This window comes from Tamandua tetradactyla, chromosome 10 (assembly GCF_023851605.1).
Source record: "Tamandua tetradactyla isolate mTamTet1 chromosome 10, mTamTet1.pri, whole genome shotgun sequence".
Taxonomy (NCBI): Eukaryota; Metazoa; Chordata; class Mammalia; order Pilosa; family Myrmecophagidae; genus Tamandua; species Tamandua tetradactyla.
Genome location: NC_135336.1, coordinates 66,988,623 through 67,008,507, shown reverse-complemented (window position 1 = coordinate 67,008,507; position 19,885 = coordinate 66,988,623). Strand labels below are relative to the sequence as shown.

General features: G+C 35.7%; 1 long non-coding RNA gene across 5 annotated transcripts in view; it reads right to left on the bottom strand.

The window, feature by feature from the left end:
* LOC143647965 (uncharacterized) overlaps positions 1 to 19,885 on the bottom strand; it is a 149,845-nt gene that overhangs the window by 104,232 nt on the left and 25,728 nt on the right. For all 5 annotated transcript variants that reach the window (XR_013158286.1, XR_013158284.1, XR_013158287.1 and 2 more), the window contains exon 2: positions 19,321 to 19,750. This is a non-coding gene — a long non-coding RNA (uncharacterized LOC143647965). The remainder of the gene's footprint in view (positions 1 to 19,320; positions 19,751 to 19,885) is intronic.

Here is a 19,885-nt window from a genome sequence, read left to right as displayed (position 1 = left end):
TAGTCCAAAGTCAGTGTGCTGGTTTGAAAGGAAATATGCCCCCTAGAAAATCCATGTGTTAATCAAAATCCCATTTCATAAAGGTAGAATAATCCCTATTCAATACTGTATATTTGAAAGTGTAATCAGATCATCTCCCTGGATGATGTGATTTAGTCAAGAGTGGTTGTTAAACTGGATTAGGTGATGACATGTCTCCACCCATTTGGGTGGGTCTTGATCAGTTTACTAGAGTCCTATAGAAGAGGAAACATTTGGGAGAATGGGAGATTCAGAGAGAGCAGATAATCCTGCAGCACCACGAAGCAAAGTCCACAAGCCAGCGACCTTTGGAGATGAAGAAGGAAAACACCTCCTGGGGAGCTTCATGAAACTGGAATCCAGGAGAGAAAGCTAGCAGATGACACTGTGTTTGCCATGTGCCCTTCCAGATGAGCGAGAAGCCCTGACTGTGTTTGCCATGTGCCTTCTTACTTGAGAGAGAAACCCTGAACTTCATCGGCCTTCTTGAACCAAGGTATCTTTCCCTGGATGCCTTTGACTGGATATTTCTATAGACTTGTTTTAATTGGACGTTTTCTCAACCTTAGAATGGTAAACTAGCAATTTATTAAATTCCCCTTTTAAAAAGCCATTCTGATTCTGGTATACTGCATTCCAGCAGCAAGAAAACTAGAACAGTCAACTTTTACCTTGAAGATATGTTTTGAAACTTGATTAATTTCATCTTTAAATAAATGGTTGTACAAGCTGAAAAATAAAAGAAATAAAACCTAATGACTTCCCAAGATGGAAAGTATAATATCAGAACCTAGATAAAGGTGAAATACCTAAATATTACATCTTAATATAAAGCTGAATATGAAATAAAGCTGCAAAGCAGAATGAAGGAATTTGAAACTTCCCTACTTTGATCTAGACACAGGATAAATGAAGAAAAGACAAAGAAATTCTTAATTGAAAATAAAAGTCTACATGCCAGATACTGTGCGGATTCAAGTATTCATAATATTTGCATAAATTTAAAATATTTATATGGTTTCATAACATGTGGATAGTTTTATTTAAAGTAGTCCTCAGTTGTCATTGCTTCCATGAAACCAATAGAAGAATATGCAAAATATCTTAGAAGTAAAACAACTTCACATTAACCTTAAAGCATTATTACAGATAAAGTTTCAGGGGACCTCATAGCAGAAATTCATAGAGCACCCAATTAAAAAAGGAACAATAAAAGTGAGTTAGAAGAACGCATTTAAAAGTGATGAGTTCATGTATTGAAAATACATATTTCCTATATCCCTTTGTATTTCTTGAAATTTTAAATATATCCAATTAGTGTTATGTCACTCACATTTTAACAATAATGTTTGGCTTGATACCTACTTTTCTTCAATGGCATGCACGTATACTTTTTCTATGCCTCAAAAATGGTCACCTATTTTTGCACTGGTTACCACTTTATATATTTGTAAATTGTATGTCCCAGGCCATAGTAATCATTACTTTTTATACATTTACATTTTAGCAACTATAAGGAATAAGCAGTGGAGCAATGTACCAAAAAATTCACTATAATAATACTGGCATTTATAATTGCACAAATGTGCAATTACTGCAGGTTTATTTTTTTAATCACTTTGAATCACTGTCTATATTTGTTAGGTCTGATTGGTTTAGTGTATCATTCAAGCCCTGTACTTTATTGATCTTCTCACTAGATGTTCTAACCATTATTGAGAGTGGTGTCTAAAAGTCACCTACTGTTAATGTAGTACCATCAATTTCTCCTTTCAACTCTGTCAGTATTTGCTATATATATTTTGAGGCTTTTCTGTTAGTTGTGTTACATCTTCTTGTTAAATTGGCCCCCTTATCATTGGATAATGCCTATTTATCCCCTTAAAACTGTTCCTGACTTAAAGTCTATCTTATCTAATATAAATATAGCTACTCTAGCACTCTTGCATGATATATATTTTTCCATCCTGCCACTTTCAAAATACTTGTATCCTTGAATTTAGGTGAGTCTCTTGCAGACAGTTATAGTTAGGTCATGCTCTTTTTATTCATTTTCCCAATCTCTGCCTTTTGATTGGGGAATTTAATCCATTTACATTTAAAGTCACTATTGACAGTGCAGGATCTTCTTCTGCCATTTTCTATTTAGCTTTTTTAGGTCTTAAATAACTTTTTGTCTGTCCATTCTTCCAGTAATACCTACTTTTGCATTTATTTGCTTTTTTATTATATTGGGTACCTTTTTGTGTCTACCTTAATATGGGTTTTGTTTTGTTTTGTTTTGCATGGGCAGGCTCCAGGAATCAAACTTAATATAGTTTTAATATATCTTCTAAAAAACCATGTTTTTTAGCATCTTAAATAAATAACAAGCATATTTGATTTCATGCCATCTTCACTTCAATTGCATACACAAACACTTTTCCTATATCCTCTATCCTCCCCACCTTTTTTGTCTACTCATTACCACTTATATATTTGTACAGTACGTGTACAAAACCATTGACTTATCATAAGTTTTTATGCATTTCGATTTTAGCACCTGTAGGAAGTAAAATTTAGAGTTGCTTACCAAACAATACAATGCAATTATACTGGCTTTCCGCATTTTTGAAAGAAAGTCTCACTGGATGTAAAATTATTTGTTGGCAATTACTTCATTTTAGCATGGTATTTTATGTCCTGTAAGAATTTTAAACCTCCTTTCCTCCTTTGATTCTCATGAGCAATCAATACTCAATATAATTGAGACTCCCTTGTATATAACAGGTTGCTTTTCTCTGGCAGCTTTCAGAAATCTTTCCTAATCCTTTGCATTCAATAGTACAATCATTATATGATGGGGTGCATTTTTCTTCAGGTTTATCCTATTTGGTATTCTCTGGACCTTTTGGATATGCCTATTCATGTCTTTTACTAAGTTTGGGAAGTTCTCTGCCATTATTGATTTGAATATTCCTTTGTCCCTTTCTCTCTTTCTTTTCTTTCTGACATTCCCATAATAGTAATGTGTATATTGGCATGTTTGATACAGCCCAGAATTATCCTGGGCTATTTTTGCTTTGTATAATTGTGTTTTTTTTTGGGGGGGTATCCTTCAGCCTGACTTATTTCAAGTATCTTGTCTTTGAGTTCACTGATTCTTTCCTATCCCAGCACCAGTCAGTTTTTGAAATCCTCCTTGGAATTTTTCATTTCAGGTACTGTTCTAGTTTGCTAGCTGCCAGAATGCAATATACCAGAAACGGAATGGCTTTTAACAAGGGGAATTTAATGAGTTGTACAGTTCTAAGGCCGAGAATTAAAACAAGTCTATAGAAAAGTCCAATCAAAGGCATCCAGGGAAAGATACCTTGGTTCAAGAAGGCCGATGAAGTTCAGGGTTTGTCTCTCAAGTGAGAAAGCACATGGTGAACACAGTCAGGGTTTCTCTCTCGGCTGGAAGGGCACATAGCAAATATGGCATCATCTGCTAGCTTTCTCTCCTGGCTTCCAGTTTCATGAAGCTCCCCGGGAGGGGTTTTCCTTCTTCATCTCCAAAGGTCACTGGCTGGTGGACTCTCTGCTTTGTGGTGCTGCAGCATCCTCTGCTCTCTCTGAATCTCTCATTCTCCAAAATGTTTCCTCTTTTATAGGACTTCAGAAACTAATCAAGACCCACTCAAATGGGTGGAGACATGTCATCGCCTAATCCAGTTTAACAACCATTCTTAACTAAATCACATAAACCAGGGAGATGATCTCATTACAGTTTCAAATATACAGTACTGAATATGGATTATTCTACCTTTAAGAAATTGGATTTATATCAAAACATGGCTTTTCTTAGGGGGCATACTTTCTTTCAAACCAGCACAGGTACTGTGGAATTCAATTCCAATAATTCCATTCGGTTCCTTTTTAAAAATGTCTATCTCCTTACTAAGATTTTCATATTGCTCATTCATTGTTTTTCCGATATCTACTTTTTCTTTCTCTGTATTTTCCTTCATTTCCTTGAGCATTTATAATATCATTTTTTAAAAGATTTGTTTGGGGTCTTCACAGTCTGATCCTCTTTTTTTGGATAGACAATCATCTCCTATTTCTTTCTTTGCCATTTATGTTTTTGTTGCATACTGCATTTTAATATTTTTAAATGTTAACTCTTAGATTTATTCCCTGAGATGTCTATTCTTGATTTTGCAATCAGCTGGTTTTAAGGCAGAAACTTTATTGGGCTACAGCCCTCCAATTAGGAAGGTCTCTCAAAGGCTAATGCAATGTGGGTTTTCCCTTTCTTTCTGTGTCTATGTCTTGTCCTGGGTTTTTGCTTGTTAGTTGTTTTGGAATTCTCCTCTTTATGGGAGTTTTTCTGCCCCATCTCTTTTGCAGGAGATAGATCTTTCTGTTCTCTGTGTTTGAGGCCAGTAAGCTTTTGCCCCAGACTGTCCACCTCTATATTACACTCCTTTCATTATCTCAAGCTGCTTTTCTTCTGGAAGGAAAATTCTGGGAGAAGGAGCATATCAGAAAGGACTTTTCCAAGTTAGTCTTTCCCAGCCAGAACTGAGCCAGGGACCAAAAAGAGGGGCACAGAGCAGTTCCAAAGTGTCCCTAGGGAGGTGAACCAGAAGGGCATCAAGAGCTTAATCCATGGTTCCCCAAGGCTGAGCTTTCTTGGTCTGCCTGCAAGTGTAGCTTTTCAATTACTATTCACTGGAGCCCTGAGGAAGCTTACCAACATTAAATCTCCCTTGCCACTGCTTTTGTCCAGCGTGGCTTGAAAAAATGGCTGCCATCAGAGCCAAGCTCCCAGTGATCTCATGTCACTAACCAAGAGCCATGATCAGTGATCAGCCCCTCCCACCCCTGGTTTGCCGTGAGAGGGTTTACAATGGAAGCCACCATGTGGAGACAGTAATTTACTGTTCTTTACCATAATGTCTCAGCCTCTTACTCTTGTTCTTCTCTGGATACTACGCTGTATCTGGTCTCTGGAGTTTCAAAATAGCTGTTTACGACAGTTCCTGCTTATTTAATAGTTGTTCTGTTGGAGGAACTGAGTTCTGGATTTTCCAATTCCACCATCGTCCTATAATTCTTTCTCCATATTTCGTATATATTTCTTCAGGGTGGAAGTCAAAAATTGCATTGCCATGGATTAAGGATAAATAAATATAACAGTTATTACCAATCTGTTGTACTCATGGAGGACTTCCATTTAGAAGAGAGATATGTGCAATTTATATTGTGGATTTCATTTTCTGCCTAAGAGACAGTGTTGGCTTCTGGCTTTTGGAGGCAGCAATTGATTACTTTCTGGCACCTGATACTCAGAATCAACACTTCAAGTTGCTATGATTGTTTCTCTGTTGTAGTTTGGCTCTTGTTCTTAGATTCTGATTCTTCAAGCCATATTCCAATCCAATTGGAGAGTCCATGAAATAGAAAATATCATTTAAGAAATAAACTCTATGATTAGACTCACAAGGGTCGATTTTAACATTTGATCCTAAGTATCCTGCAGACATTGATATTTATTGTAGTTTCAGCTCTCAGATTCTCAGCAGGATGAAAATCAAGGATAAGCTTTAATGAATTTTGAAAAGCATCAAATATCCAGCTAGGATTATTGGCTGGGACTTTTGTAGCTCATGGCACCTATTGGTAGAATGATTAACAAATAGTTTTCTTTGGCCATGTTTAAGGATGTGTAAATTAAGAGCAAGTCTTTGGGGAGCACCGTATCAACTATTACTGAAGAATGAGATAAAGGGCAAAAAGAATACAAGAACTGGATAATGGCTTTTCTAAAGGTAAACAACTTTAAGTATGAGTATTTCCTTTTGGTAGTTTTAAATATTTAGCATAAAGAATGGAATGAAAAATTGGTACTTTCTATGATTGCACTAAAAAGTCTATCACTTCATGGAAGTATTGTGCTATGATATAGAGAAGTCACAAATAAATATCAAATGTCAAATTAAAAGAAAGTTGATTTTATAGCCTCACTGTCTATGATGTAACAGTTAAGGTGCTGTCATAGAAAGTGTAAAATATTGGGAATTGGAAAGGGAATACGTTTCAGAATATCAATTCAGTATGAGTTGATTCTTAAACTTGAAATCCCTACAAGCTTCATTTCCATTATAAAAGACCTTCTGACTCTGTGCTTTAAAATGTTGAAATAATATTGCAAAGGAAAAATCAATTCTCCTTATGCCCTGCACAAAATTCCAGTGATTGTTCCTAAATATTAGCACTTTCTCCATGTGAAATACAGGTTTCAATTTTGAGAGGAGAAGGTCTATACACCAAAGAATTGGAATACTTCTCTATTTTACATAGACCCAAAAACTGAAAATATATGTAGGTACAAATGCTATCAAAACAAAAAGGGAAGACCACTATGTTAGGTGAGATTGAATTTATTATGTAGGCTAATATATTAACAATTTGGGGTATAATATGATAAGCTTCATAATTGTGACTAGTTGTTATTACTTCCTAGTAGCTTGACTGGGACCTGGATTTAACAGCAACTTACAAGAAATGAAACTGAGGAACCAAAAATTCTTTGGTATAATACGGAGATAGTAATTGTTCTAGTTTGCTAGCTGCCAGAATGCAACACACCAGAGACGGATTGGCTTTTAATAAAAGGGGATTTATTTTGTTGGTTCTTTAGAGGAAAGGCAGCCAACTTTCCACTGAGGTTCTTTCTTACGTGGAAGGCACAGGATGGTCTCTGCTGGTCTTCTCTCCAGGCCCCTGGGTTCCGACAACTTTCCCCGGGGTGACTTCTTTCTGCATCTCCAAGGGCCTGGGCTGAGCTGCAAGTGCTGAGATGAGGAATGCCGAGCTGCTAGAAGTGCTACGTTGCAATCTCTCATTTAAGCACCAGCCAATTAAGTCAAACATCGCTCATTGCAGCAGACACGCCTCCTAGCTGACTGCAGATGTAATTGGCAACAGATGAAGTTCACGTACCGTTGGCTTATGTCCGCAGCAACAAGACTAGGTATGCTCACCTGGCCAAGTTGACAACTGAATCTAACTAACACATGTCCACCCCTTGTCAACTTGGCAACTTCAAGCATTACCTTAAATAGATGTAAAAAATTCTCTTGCTGTGGACCTGTGAATCTCAAAACAAGTCCGGTGCCAATAAGCAAAGGAGGATATTCACAAGATACAGATTTTCATCTCCATAGGGAGAAATTGGAAGAAACACAGATGTAAAACCTGCAGGGCAAGCACCGTGGGATTTCAAAGTCTGAAATTCATTCATCCTTCAGCCATAGAAAGTGGCAGTCCCACCCCTTCCAAGGGCCTATGCAGTGGCCGGCCTCTTTCCAAATCAACCTCGGGGAACATCAAGGAGACCACCTCTGGGTTCTACTCTCTCCAGGCATCAGGGCCACCCCTGGGCTCTCTGCCATTTCTGGGGCACACGCTCAACCCCTCCACATGGTGGCAGCCAGGCTCTCCTAGTCCTCCAAGGAGCGTGCTCTGCCTTCTCTAAGGCCTGAGGCTTCACAACTCTTCCACTGCAATGAGAGGGGAGATTCATCCTCGCCCTTCAGGGTAAACTCACCCTCTCCATGTATATGGGTGGGTCCACTCTCCTGGCCCAGGTTTCTTGGCTTCAGACCTGAGCTTCCATGGTTCTTACTCTGCAAACTCCAATCTCTCCCTTTTGTGTCCTCCTTTGTCAAGATTGGCAGTGGTTCCATTTACACCAACAGTTCCTTCACGCACTCCAGGACTTCTCCATCAATCTCTTCACAGTTCCTCCAAAGTCTTCCCCTTAGCCATCCGAAACACAGTTCCAACAGATCTGGCATTTGCAACCCGCAGCAGCACCCCACTCTCCGGTACCAACTCTGTTCTGGTTTGCTAGCTGCCGGAATGCAACACAGCAGAGACGGACTGGCTTTTAAAAAAGGGGATTTATTTTGTTGGTTCTTCAGAGGAAAGGCAGCTAACTTTCCACTGAGGTTCTTTCTTATGTGGAAGGCACAAGATGGTCTCTGCTGGTCTTCTCTCCAGGCCCCTGGGTTCTGACAACTTTCCCCGGGGTGACTTCTTTCTGCTTTTCCAAAGGCCTGGGCTGAGCTGCAAGTGCTGAGATGAGGAATGCCGAGCTGCTAGAAGTGCTACGTTGCAATCTCTCATTTAAGCACCAGCCAATTAAATCAAACATCGCTTATTGCAGCAGACACGCCTCCTAGCTGACTGCAGATGTAATTGACAACAGATGAAGTTCACGTACCGTTGGCTTATGTCCGCAGCAACAAGACTAGGTATGCTCACCTGGACAAATTGACAACTGAATCTAACTAACACAGTAATCCAAGAATTTAGAGTCATAAGAATGTTGGAGTGGAATTACCATAATTGATCTACTTACCCAACTGTCAAGAATGCCCCCCCCACACACACATATCCAGAAGTCACACCCTTAATCAAAACATAGGTCAAACTTTATTGGAGGGAGCGCCAGCAGCAATGAAAAGCATTGCTGATAGTTCTGCAAGATCTGTGATGATTGTGATGATGCTATTAAAATGGGCTACCAGATTTCAGATAGGAACCTATCCTAGCTGAATAGTGGGCTGACAGGAACCAATTAACTCTGTGTATCTACCTGAGACAAGGAAGATGTTTACTGGTATACTCATCAGGTATATGGAGAGTGCTGGCATGTTCATTTACAGAGGATGATCTGAGTGTCGCAACCTGGTTGGACCTTCGGAAGCAAGCAAGAACACAAAGCCCCAGATGAACAAGGGTCTTTTGGACCAAAATACATTGGATCTCATTAAGATTATTTAAAATATGTTACATCTGCAAGTAAAAAAAAAAAAAAATATATATATATATATATATATATATATTGATCTGAGCTTCAAAGTGTCAAGAAAATATCCTCATATAATTCTTTAACCTGTGTTATGTCAGAGAACTAGGGCCCCTTGATTAAAGAGGAGTTTGGAAAACATGGAGAAATAACTGATAAAAATTCAAGATTGTGTGGTAGTATTTTCCCCAAAGAGATCATTTACCACAGTTGAGGAAGACTGATAACTATCTCTTTGAATAATCACATTTATCATACAGCCCCTTTCATCTAGTCTTATGATCAGTGTGTGACATATGTGTGGTGAGGTACATAATGTAATATTTATTATCTAAAATATATTGCATATATTACATAGTATGATATGTAATAGATGTGTGGTAACAGATTTTGAGATTGCACATGGGATAAATAATATGGACTTCCTTACATCAAGGTTGCAATTTTACTGCCTCTGCTAAATGTGACTGCCAGAAATTTCAACATGATGTCTTTATATGTATGTGACCATGTTCCTGGGTGACCACATGGTACAGACTGAAAACATAGTAACATCCTTTTGATCATTGAGGGCCAGAAACCTTAACAATCAAATTATATACTCTGGGGTGGTGTGATGGTGGCTCCATGGCAGAATTCTCGCCAGCCATTCTGGAGATCCGAGTTCTTTCCTGGTACCTGCCCGTGCCAAAAAAAGAAAAAAGAAAAGAAAAAAAAATTCTGGTTTTGACTTATTTGACTTCTTTCAGTAGATATCTCTGCCAGTAAAAGTAGCTATGAAGTTACCACCATTCATATAGGTCACTGCTTCTGAATATGTGCAGCAGAAGTATTAAAGCAACTGACTGGACCTAATGAAGCCTTTGATATTTCCATATTTAACTTATCCATAAAAGGCAGAGAAATATCAATGGCAGACATTGGTATTTGTAAAGATTAGTGCTGATTCATTGTTGTATGATGTATTTATATGTATACTTTAAATAAATTTCTTTTATCTCAGTCTACTTCTACACCTACCTTATATATTTATTTTGTGCTGTTTAAAAATTTTTATTCTGAATAATATGAAGAGAGAATTAAGAAGGAAATAGATGACAAATGGATAAAACTTAGGAAATCCTGAACTTGATTCCTGGACTTGTTTTAGAATATGCAAATAATGAGATATTGAGTTGCCCTCTTTGAGGCATTTCAACAAAATGGGCCTGAAAAACAGCACATATTTTTCATATTCACAAGCAATATTTATAATACGTAAGGCAGAAATATTTTTGTTGTTGTTTTTCTGGTTGTTATCATTTGGAAGTTTACTTATGGGGGAAGAGCATAGAGGAATGTTGAGCATAGAGAAATGGACTCTAGCGGACATTTGTTATAACTGCAGTTTCCTGCCATCTCTTGAGCACCCTTCAATATGAAGAGTTTCCCTATCATGATTAAGACCTAGTGTTATTATTCTTTGAAAATAGCACACTGACAGGTAATTTAGACTCTCAATCAAACATACCCAAATGAAATTTTGATTCAGAGTAGAATAATGTTAGAAAGAAGAGGCCACATGGAATCCATGATGTGGTAAAATGATGGGGCAGTAGTGACAGAAGTTTTGGTGTTAAATGCTGCCATCACCTGTGGGGCTGCAGGCTGTGTGCTGAGCTGCAATGACAGTAGGTTATAGATTGCCTTCAGACGAGTTTGGGTGAAGCTCTCAGGTGCATATCTTTCAAAACCAATATGCTATACTCAGGGAGAGCCTTTGGCTTTCTTAGTATTTCCTTAAAAACTCTTTCTTCTTTCTGAAGTAGAGAGGGATTTGTTTTTGGCATGTGACTTCACTGGATGAAACAACACCTGTATGTTTTGGTACTTGTGTTGTGGGCAGTGGCTATATCTGCATTGAGAATGCTTAATGGAATGATTATAGAGTACCAAATTATTCTAAGCATATTTCTATTATACATGTAACTTTATTTACACTTTTTATAAATAATTTCTATATATCTGGAATGGAAGGATATGATTTTGATCCATTCAGTTGAAATATATTATTACATTTTACAAATCATTTTATCCACCTATGATTTAACATAAGGACTGTCAATGTGGGTATCTTATGGTCCTCATGTTGAAAATATGGCTTGGATAATTGAAACAGAAAAACTGACAAAACTTAATAACCTGATGTGAAATTCATCCCTGACACAATTCACCTCAGGCCATATACTCATTTTATTTTACTCTAGACAAGTTGCCCTATTTTAGTTAAATTTTAATGCAATTTTTAAGGTGAGAATATCTGGCAAAACATTAATAACCATCTCATACATGGTGTTTCATTTATATTTTGCTTCATGTGCATAAATAGCATTCTTATTTGTGTACTATTCTGAGTGGATTGTTATTTTTTTAATCTGGTTTAGAAACTACATTTCAAAACTTGTAAACATGGATAAATAATATTTGTGGCAGTTTTCCAAATTAGCAAATCAATTAACACACCATATGTGACAGTCTACCAATATATGCATTAATTAGTGACTTCTATGTGTGGGCATGTATCTGTGTCTGTGTCTTTGTTGGAGAGAAGGAATGATTAGTAAGAAAGATTATGAATTTCAAATTCTTTCTTTGTATTTCAAATTTCACGATAGCTCTAAGGCTATATAATGAAAAGATAATTTAGTACTAAATAGTACTGTCTTTAGGACTTTTAATATAATTTAATACCTCTCTAGATCTTTATGACTGAGAGGAAATAAAGCTAGTTAAATTATCATATACTTTATATTTCATACAACTGTAATGCCATTAATAGATTTTAATATTTAAAAAATTTAATAAGATTTTAAATCAAATATATAACCCAATTATCCTTTAGAGTAGAAAAATCTTTTGATTAAGAAAAAATAAAAATATCTAAGCATATTAATATTCAGCACTGTGGTAATCCAACTTCTGATAATATTTTAAATATATATGAACTTAATTTCTTCTAAATTTTAATGTAATTATTCTTTTCTTAAAGGTGGCAGGAATGGAGCTGTTAGCTTCACACTCCTGGAATAGTGCTCTCTAGAGAAATAAAACCAACAGGATATGTAAGTCTTAAGAGATATGTTACTGCATTAAGTATTAAGAGATATTTTATTGTATTAAGTATTAAGCAATATTATCGAAACTAGCCAATGTGAGCATGGGAATTGGCAAGTCTAAATTCCAAAGGGCAGTCTACAAATTGGAAACTCCAATGAAAGTGAGGCTGAATTCCCCAGGAAAAGCCACAATGTGGGAGTGTAAATAAATATAATAATGAAATAACCCAGAGATTAGGCTATTATTTAAGAGATAAAAATTCCTCTTTCTGACTGCTGAAATCCTCAGTTCTCCCTTTAACTTCTCCAAGTGATTGGACAAAGAAATTCCCCTCATTGCTGAAATCTCCTTTGATGATTGTAGATATACAGATATAATCAGCCACAGATGCAATTAACTGACTAATCCACAAGATATTTTTGCAGTAACGATTAAGCCTGTGTTTGTGCTTGCTTGATCAAACACTGGACACCATAACCTAGCAAGATTGACACATGAAATTAACCATGACACTTCCCTTCAGTAAATATAGGCAATCTGGTCTAAAATAGTAAAAGTGATCCATTTTCCTATCTATTTTTGCATATTTCTGCAGGTATTTAATAACCAGCATCAATAGAATTCATGACATGAAGAAGGACCATAAAGCTGAAATGAAAAATAAATAGCAAACATCCACTGCTATATTCATGGAAAGTTTTTTATTCAAATAAGCAAAATTTGAAATTTTGAGAGGTGGTATTAAAAACCCTTCATCTCTGCTGCAATAAAACAAAGTTCAATAAGATGATAGAGGCAAACCTTATTTCCTAATCCACTTTCTGTTGGTATTATGTAAGCTGTGATGTAAAGGACAAGGCATACCACATTCAAGTTTTTAAATTTATTTAAAAGACCCTCCTTTCTTCATTGAATTGTCTTCGAACTTTCTCAAATATCAAATGATCATATTTGCGTAGATCAAGTTCTGGATTTTTAAATTTTATTCCACTATCCTCTGTATCTATTCTTTTGCTAATACATTTTGATTATTGTGGCTTTTTATTGTCTTAAAACTGGATAGTTTGAATTCTGTATTATATTCTTATTTTTTGAAAATATTTTGGTTATTCTCCTTCTTCCCTGAGCATATAAAATTTAGAATAATCTTTTCTGTTGCTATAAAAATACAGCATGGATTTTTATTAGAATTGTGTTTGACCTATAGATCAGTTTAGAGAGAATTGTTATCTTGGATATGTTGACTTTCCCAATATATGGGCATGGTATGCATCTTCACTTATCTGGTTCCTCTCTCTGATTCCTTTCATCCACTATTTATAGTTTTAGCCCACAGATCCCGCACATGTTTTGTTAGATTCATGTGTAGCATTTCACTTTATGGGGTTAATGTAAGTAGTAATTGCTTTTTAAATTTTAGTTTCAAATTGCTATTTTAAAGTACATGAAATATGATTGATTTTTGTGTGTTGAACTTGTATTCTGTGCACTTCTAAAATCACTTACTTCTAGCTACCTTATTTGTAGATTCATTGGAATTTTCTAAATAGAAACCAGTTCAACAACAAAGAAAAGGTTACTTTTATTTCTGTCTTTCCAATCTGTATTTTTCTACTTTTTCTTTCCTCAACGTTGTTGTTGTTGTTGTTGTTATTATTACTGTTGGCATATTGCACTGGCTAAGATTTCTAGTACATTACTGAATAGAAGTGGTAAGTATAGGCGGTTGGAACTTGTTCTGGGCTTAAGGGAAACATTTAGTCTTTTACAACTTATGTTATCTGCAGTTTTAAAAAAATCTGTCTTTAATCAACTTAAGAACTACTTTCTGTAACTTGTATGCTGAAATTATTTTAAAATAATGGATATTGAATTTTGCCAAATTATTTTATAAATGACCGATTATATGATCAAACAGCTTGCCTTTTTAGGGTATTAATAAGGAAAGGTTATTTTCCCATCCCTTAAATTTGGGCTGGTCTTGACTGAACCCACAGAATGTACAGAGGGGGACTTTGTGTGACTTGACCTCAAAAAGCCATGTAGCTTCTACTCTTACCCACGTAGAACTCAGTATTCATGTGAACACACTCAAGAAACCTCCTGAAGGATGAAAGATCTTGCAGAGAGAGAGAAGGATTACATGGAGGAGGAGATGCAGCCTTCCCAGCCATTCAAACTATCCCAGCTGAGGCTACAGCTATGTGTGAGACCATCTTGGTTCAGTCACATCACAGCCAACCCACCAACTAACTGCAAAAGCCTAAATGAAGGAGTGCAAGGGTAGTTTCGTGGTAGAATTCTCACCTGCCAGGTGGAAGACATGGGTTTGATTTATGGTCCATGTACTTCACAAAAAAACAAACAAGCAAAACAAACAAATAAAAATTCAACAAATGGTGCTGCAATAACGGGATACTCACATGGAAAAATAATGAAATGTGACCACCATGTAGCATACAAAAAAAAGAGCTTAAGTGAGTCCAGTCAATACTGGTAGAGCAGAGACTGGCTAAACCAATTGAGTTCTGTCCAAAAAGTCATTTCATGCCATCATGAAAGAATTGTAAGTCACATTAATATGGGGTGAACATGACATGAAACAAAGCCCCCAGCTAACACATGATGGATATGTGGCAGTATAGAGAAATAAATATTTTAGTTTTAAGTCACTGATATTTGGGCATCGTTTTGTTTACCACAGCATAATGTACCTCTGGTTAATATGATAAAAATGGTTCTACCTGGATCTCATAAAATCTAGTCAGTAGTAAAATAAAAACTGAGAAAAATACATTTGGAGGTGGATAAAAACCATATTTTCACAATATAATTTAAGCCCTTATATAAGACATGTTTGAAGGACTACCCCTTTATATTTTAACTAAAATGTTTACTTTTCTTGGGTTTGTCATTATGGGTAGTGTTCCTACCATTTACAAACAAGCTTAAATAAAATCCCATTTATGACATCTCAAATTGGTAATAATTTTAATATTACAATGCTGATTGACAAAGATTACCTAAAGTGCAAAGTAATATTAAAGTCCCTTAAATTTTAAACCATATTTGATTCAGAAATACCAATTGAAGTAAAATTGTCTACTGAAATAAATAGTACAGGAATACAAGCATATAAGTAAAAGAATGTTCATTACAGAATTATTTAACACTGAAAAAAATTTAAATGTCCACAATTGAAATAAATAAATTATGTTAATGCATTTATATATTATGTAAGTGAATTGGTTATATACTATTGCAAAATACACTTCCCACACTTAGTTGTTTAAGTCAATAACAATTTTATCATACTCAGAAATTATGTGGGTCAGAAATTAGGAAAGAACACAGAAAGGATTGTGGAATCATCTAAAAATTTGCTCACTTACATGTTTGGCAGTTGATGTTGGCTGACAACTGGGACCTCAGCTGAGGCTGTCGGTCAGAACACCATGTGGTAGTGAAGATTTTTCACAGTTTGTTGGCTGAATTCCTAGTATGGATATTCCAAAGAGTGAGAATCCAAAGAAAACTAGGTGGAAGCTAAATTCCTTTATAAAACCTCTTCTTTTTCATTACACCTAGATTCATGATGAGGGAGTATAGACCTCATTTATTGAGGGGAGGTGTTATGATGTTACTGTATAGTAGAAGTAAGTGGAATAGGAGGTATAGTTGCAGCCATTTCAGAAAGTACAATATACCAAGGTATCTGTTAAAATTGACTGGATGGATCTACATATATGGGCCAGAAAAATACTTAAAATATAATATTAAGGGAAAAATAATTTGAACTGTGTAAATTAAGGTACTAAATTTGTGAAAGAAAAAGAATGACATAGTAATATTATTACATATCAGTTATATTTCAGTTAATAGGTCTTAAATTGCTGGCAATTTCAAATGAATGTACTCTGTAGACTATAATATTTTCATTAAGAAAATCATCTCTTACAACAGCTGAGGCACCTGCTAATTTCAGAGAAATGATTTTCTATATGGTGGACTTAAGAGAATATTATAAATCTAACATTGTTTGTATTAAAATGTATAAATGTTTCACCTGAAATATTTTCACATTGCATTTAGAGTATCTCTGACAAATATTTCATAAGTCTTCCTTTCCAATGCTTGTAATCTTCTGTATTTTTAACAGTAGTCAGTCCAGGGAATATGAATGGTATCTCATGGTTTTGATTTGCACTCCCCTAGTGGCTAATGATGTTAGGCACATTTTTATGTGCTATTGGCCGTTTGTATATCTTCTTTTGAAAAATATCTATTCAAGTCCTTTTCCTATTTTTTAATTGGATAGTATATCTTGTTGTATCATTTTGTAGGAGTTCTTTATATCTTAAAACTTCTATGTTATATGGTTTCCAAATAGTTTCTCCCATTCTGTAAGTTGTCAGTCATATATTGTATTATTTATGATTAATCTGCTCTTTGCAATGAATGCATCTAATATTATATTTCCTCTTATGCTTGAACATTCTAAATAAACTTTATTTTTGAAAATTTTCTTCTGAACCTTACATTTATCTCTCTTAGAATCTAAGTTTTAGCCATTTAAACTCAAATTCATATCAGTTTTTGTTTCTATCTTTTGCCTTTCCTTCTAATCTCTAGCTATACAAATAGAGATTATGTGTATATACATACCCCATATATATATATACATATATATATACACAAACATATATAAACGTATATATATACACACATAAAGTAGACATATGACACACACACACACACACGCATACACACACACATATATATACATCCACAAATTTAGCATTTCAAAACATCTGACATTCATTTATTTACATTACAAGTATTTCTTAAATGAAGGCTTAATGGTCCTAAACACAATTTATTGGAAAGACCGTTATTTTCCCAGGGACTTGACATACCTCTAACATATAGGATTGTCTCATAATCTTATTTGGGTCCTGGACTGCTACTAAGGTTTCATTTATCTATATGAATGTTCATTCCTTCACCAATTATCACAAACATTTTTTTCTAGTGTGTGATGTACGCAGAAAAGTACATAAGCATCTTATACATTTTAGCAAATAATTATACATAAAACAGTCAAATAACCAGTCATCAGATGAAGGAACAGTTACACTATTAACTCAGAAGCCCAGTGTTTTCCTTCCTAAATAAACCATCCTCTATAAGGGAAGCATGCTCTTTACTTTCATGGTAATTATTTCCTTGATTTTCCTCAAGGAAATCTAAACTGAAAAAAATAATTTCTTCTTTCTTCTTTTTGTAGAATAAATTATATCAGACTTATTTCAGTCTTTTTGTTCAACAGTGACAGCAATATTCAGCCATAATTTGCATATAACTACAATTTGTACATTTTCACCACCGTATAATAAACAACTCTAGATGGATTTGTTTGGCTTATAAAACACAATTTATTATCAAGTTTTTGTAGGTCAGGCTTTTAGGTATGGGTTGGCTGGTTCTTGCTTAGAGTCTCAGCAGGATGAAATTAAGGTATTGGCCAGATCTGTAATTTCATGTGAGGCTGGGGTTTTCTGTCAATGTCATATAGCTATTGGCAGAATTCAGTTCTCTTTGGCTGTGTTTTGAATTTGTCCTTTTCTTGGTAGCTGTTAGATGGAGATTATTCTCAGCAACCAGAGGCCGCCTTCCAGACCTGGCCACATGGTCCACTCAATAGAACCTCTCACAATATGGCAACTTGCTTTGCCTACAGAGAAGACTTCTCTGACCCTTCACCTTATGTTAAAGGGTTTCATAATTAGGTCTCAACTACCCAGGATAATTTCTCTTTTGATTGACTGAAAGGTTAGAGTAAAAGTTAATTGTCCGTTTTGCTTTGCTAAAATTTTCTATTGTTAAAAAAAAAAAAAAATTCTATTGTCTTCATCTTGGTTATTACAACCAATTATCCTATAAATATTCTAATAAATTTACAAAATTAAAACATATGGCCAATGAGGTGTTTTCATAATAATATCTCACTATACTCTTCATATTTATAACAATTTTACTGATATATAATCTACAAACCATAAAATAAACTTTTTAAAGTTTTCAGTGCTTTAGACTATATTCACACAGTTGTGCCACTATCACTGTTAGTCAGAGTTCTCTAGAGAAACAGAATCAATTATAATAATAAAATAATAATTATTATAATTACAGTAATAAAATAGTTATTATAATTATAATAATTATTATTTTCTTGATATCTTCTTTGAGTTGTTCATTACTCACTGCGTTAGTATTCCAGACAGCTTTAAGAAGATACCATGAAATGGTTGATGTAAACAATGGGCATTTATTAGCTTACAGTTCAGGCTGAGAAAAAACGTTCAAATCAAGGCATTCTTAAGGTCATGTTTTTATCCCAAAGACCAGCTGCTGGCATTCTTTGGCCCCTCTGCCACATGGCAAGGCATATTGTGACCTCTGCTGGCCTTTCCTTTCTCTTCTAGGTTTCATTAATTTCAGGCTCTTGCTTCCATGGCTTTCTCTCTCTTTGTGTGAATATCATTCTCATAAAGGTGCTGCTTTCAAAGGGCTCACACCCACAGGTATTGAAATTGAAGAACATGTTTTTCTGGGGTCCATATAGTTTCAAACTACCACACTCCACCCTCAGGAACACAAAAAGGCATGTTTTTTTAAATATGTAAAAGACCTTCATTCCATCACAATATCCCAAAAGTCTTCAGTTATTTCTGTAACAATGCTAAGTACAAACTCTCATCAAAATTGATAATGGGGGCCATGCAATGGTGGCTTAGTGGCAGAATTCTCACCTGCCATGCCAGAGACCTAGATTCAATTCCCGGTACCTGCACATGCAAAAAAAAAAAAAAAAAAAAAAAAATTTGGTAATAGGTAATTTGGTAATAGGTATGGTCTGTGGCCCTATGAAACCTAATGAACAAGTTATATGCTTCCAATGTACAAAGGAGGGATAGGCAAAAGGTAAACATTCCAAATCCAGAAGAGATAAATTGAAAGAAAAACAGACTCAAGGTTGCCAAGCAATTCTGAAACCTGCAGGACATTCTCCCTTAGATTTCATGGTATGACAGTCAGAATATTGTTTTGTTCTCTGGGCCTGAAGGCTCAGCAGACCCACCCCTTCCAAACATTGCACAATGTCCATGCTCTCCCTCACTGTGGCCCAGCTTTCACTAAGGTGAAAATTGTACCCTCTTCAAGCATTAGGGTGTCAGCCAGACTCGCTGCAATCCCCCAGGAATATGCTCCACCTTCTCTGAAGCCTGGGGAAGCAGGAATCTTCCTGAACAATGGGGAGGAAGGCATACCCTCTCTATGTACCAGGGAATACTCACCCTTTGTTCACACATGGGTGGGTCCACTCTCTGGGCCTGAAGAAATGTTGTCACTTCAGACCTAAACTTCATGGTCTTGTCCTTTAAGTGATTATCCTTCAATCTGTCCCTTGATCCCAGGCTAGCAGTGGTTCTGTTCATGCAGATGTTGTAAAAAGCTTGTCGGTTTTGCATGTAGTACACAGAGTCTAATTCCTGTGAAACAGAGTAGGACGTTCTCCTTATTCTTTCTGGATAACTACACGTCCAATTCTGATTTGCACTGAACTGGCTGATTGGATATGTTTAGGTGAGCCCTCACATGGGGCTTTACTCTCTGGAGACTCAATTTCTGGGAGCTCAGAATTTTCCAAACCATCAATTTCTGGTTTCTTCATACCCAGGAATTCAGTTGTCACCTTATCCACTTCCAATCACATTTTACTATAAGCTGCAAGGAAAAATGAGGTTGCAATTTACACATCTAACTTCATATCTTCTCAGTTACATAGTCAAGTTAATTGCTCTCAAATTCTCCTTTTCATCAACATCAGAACTCAAATTTGCCAAGTTCTCTCCCACTTTA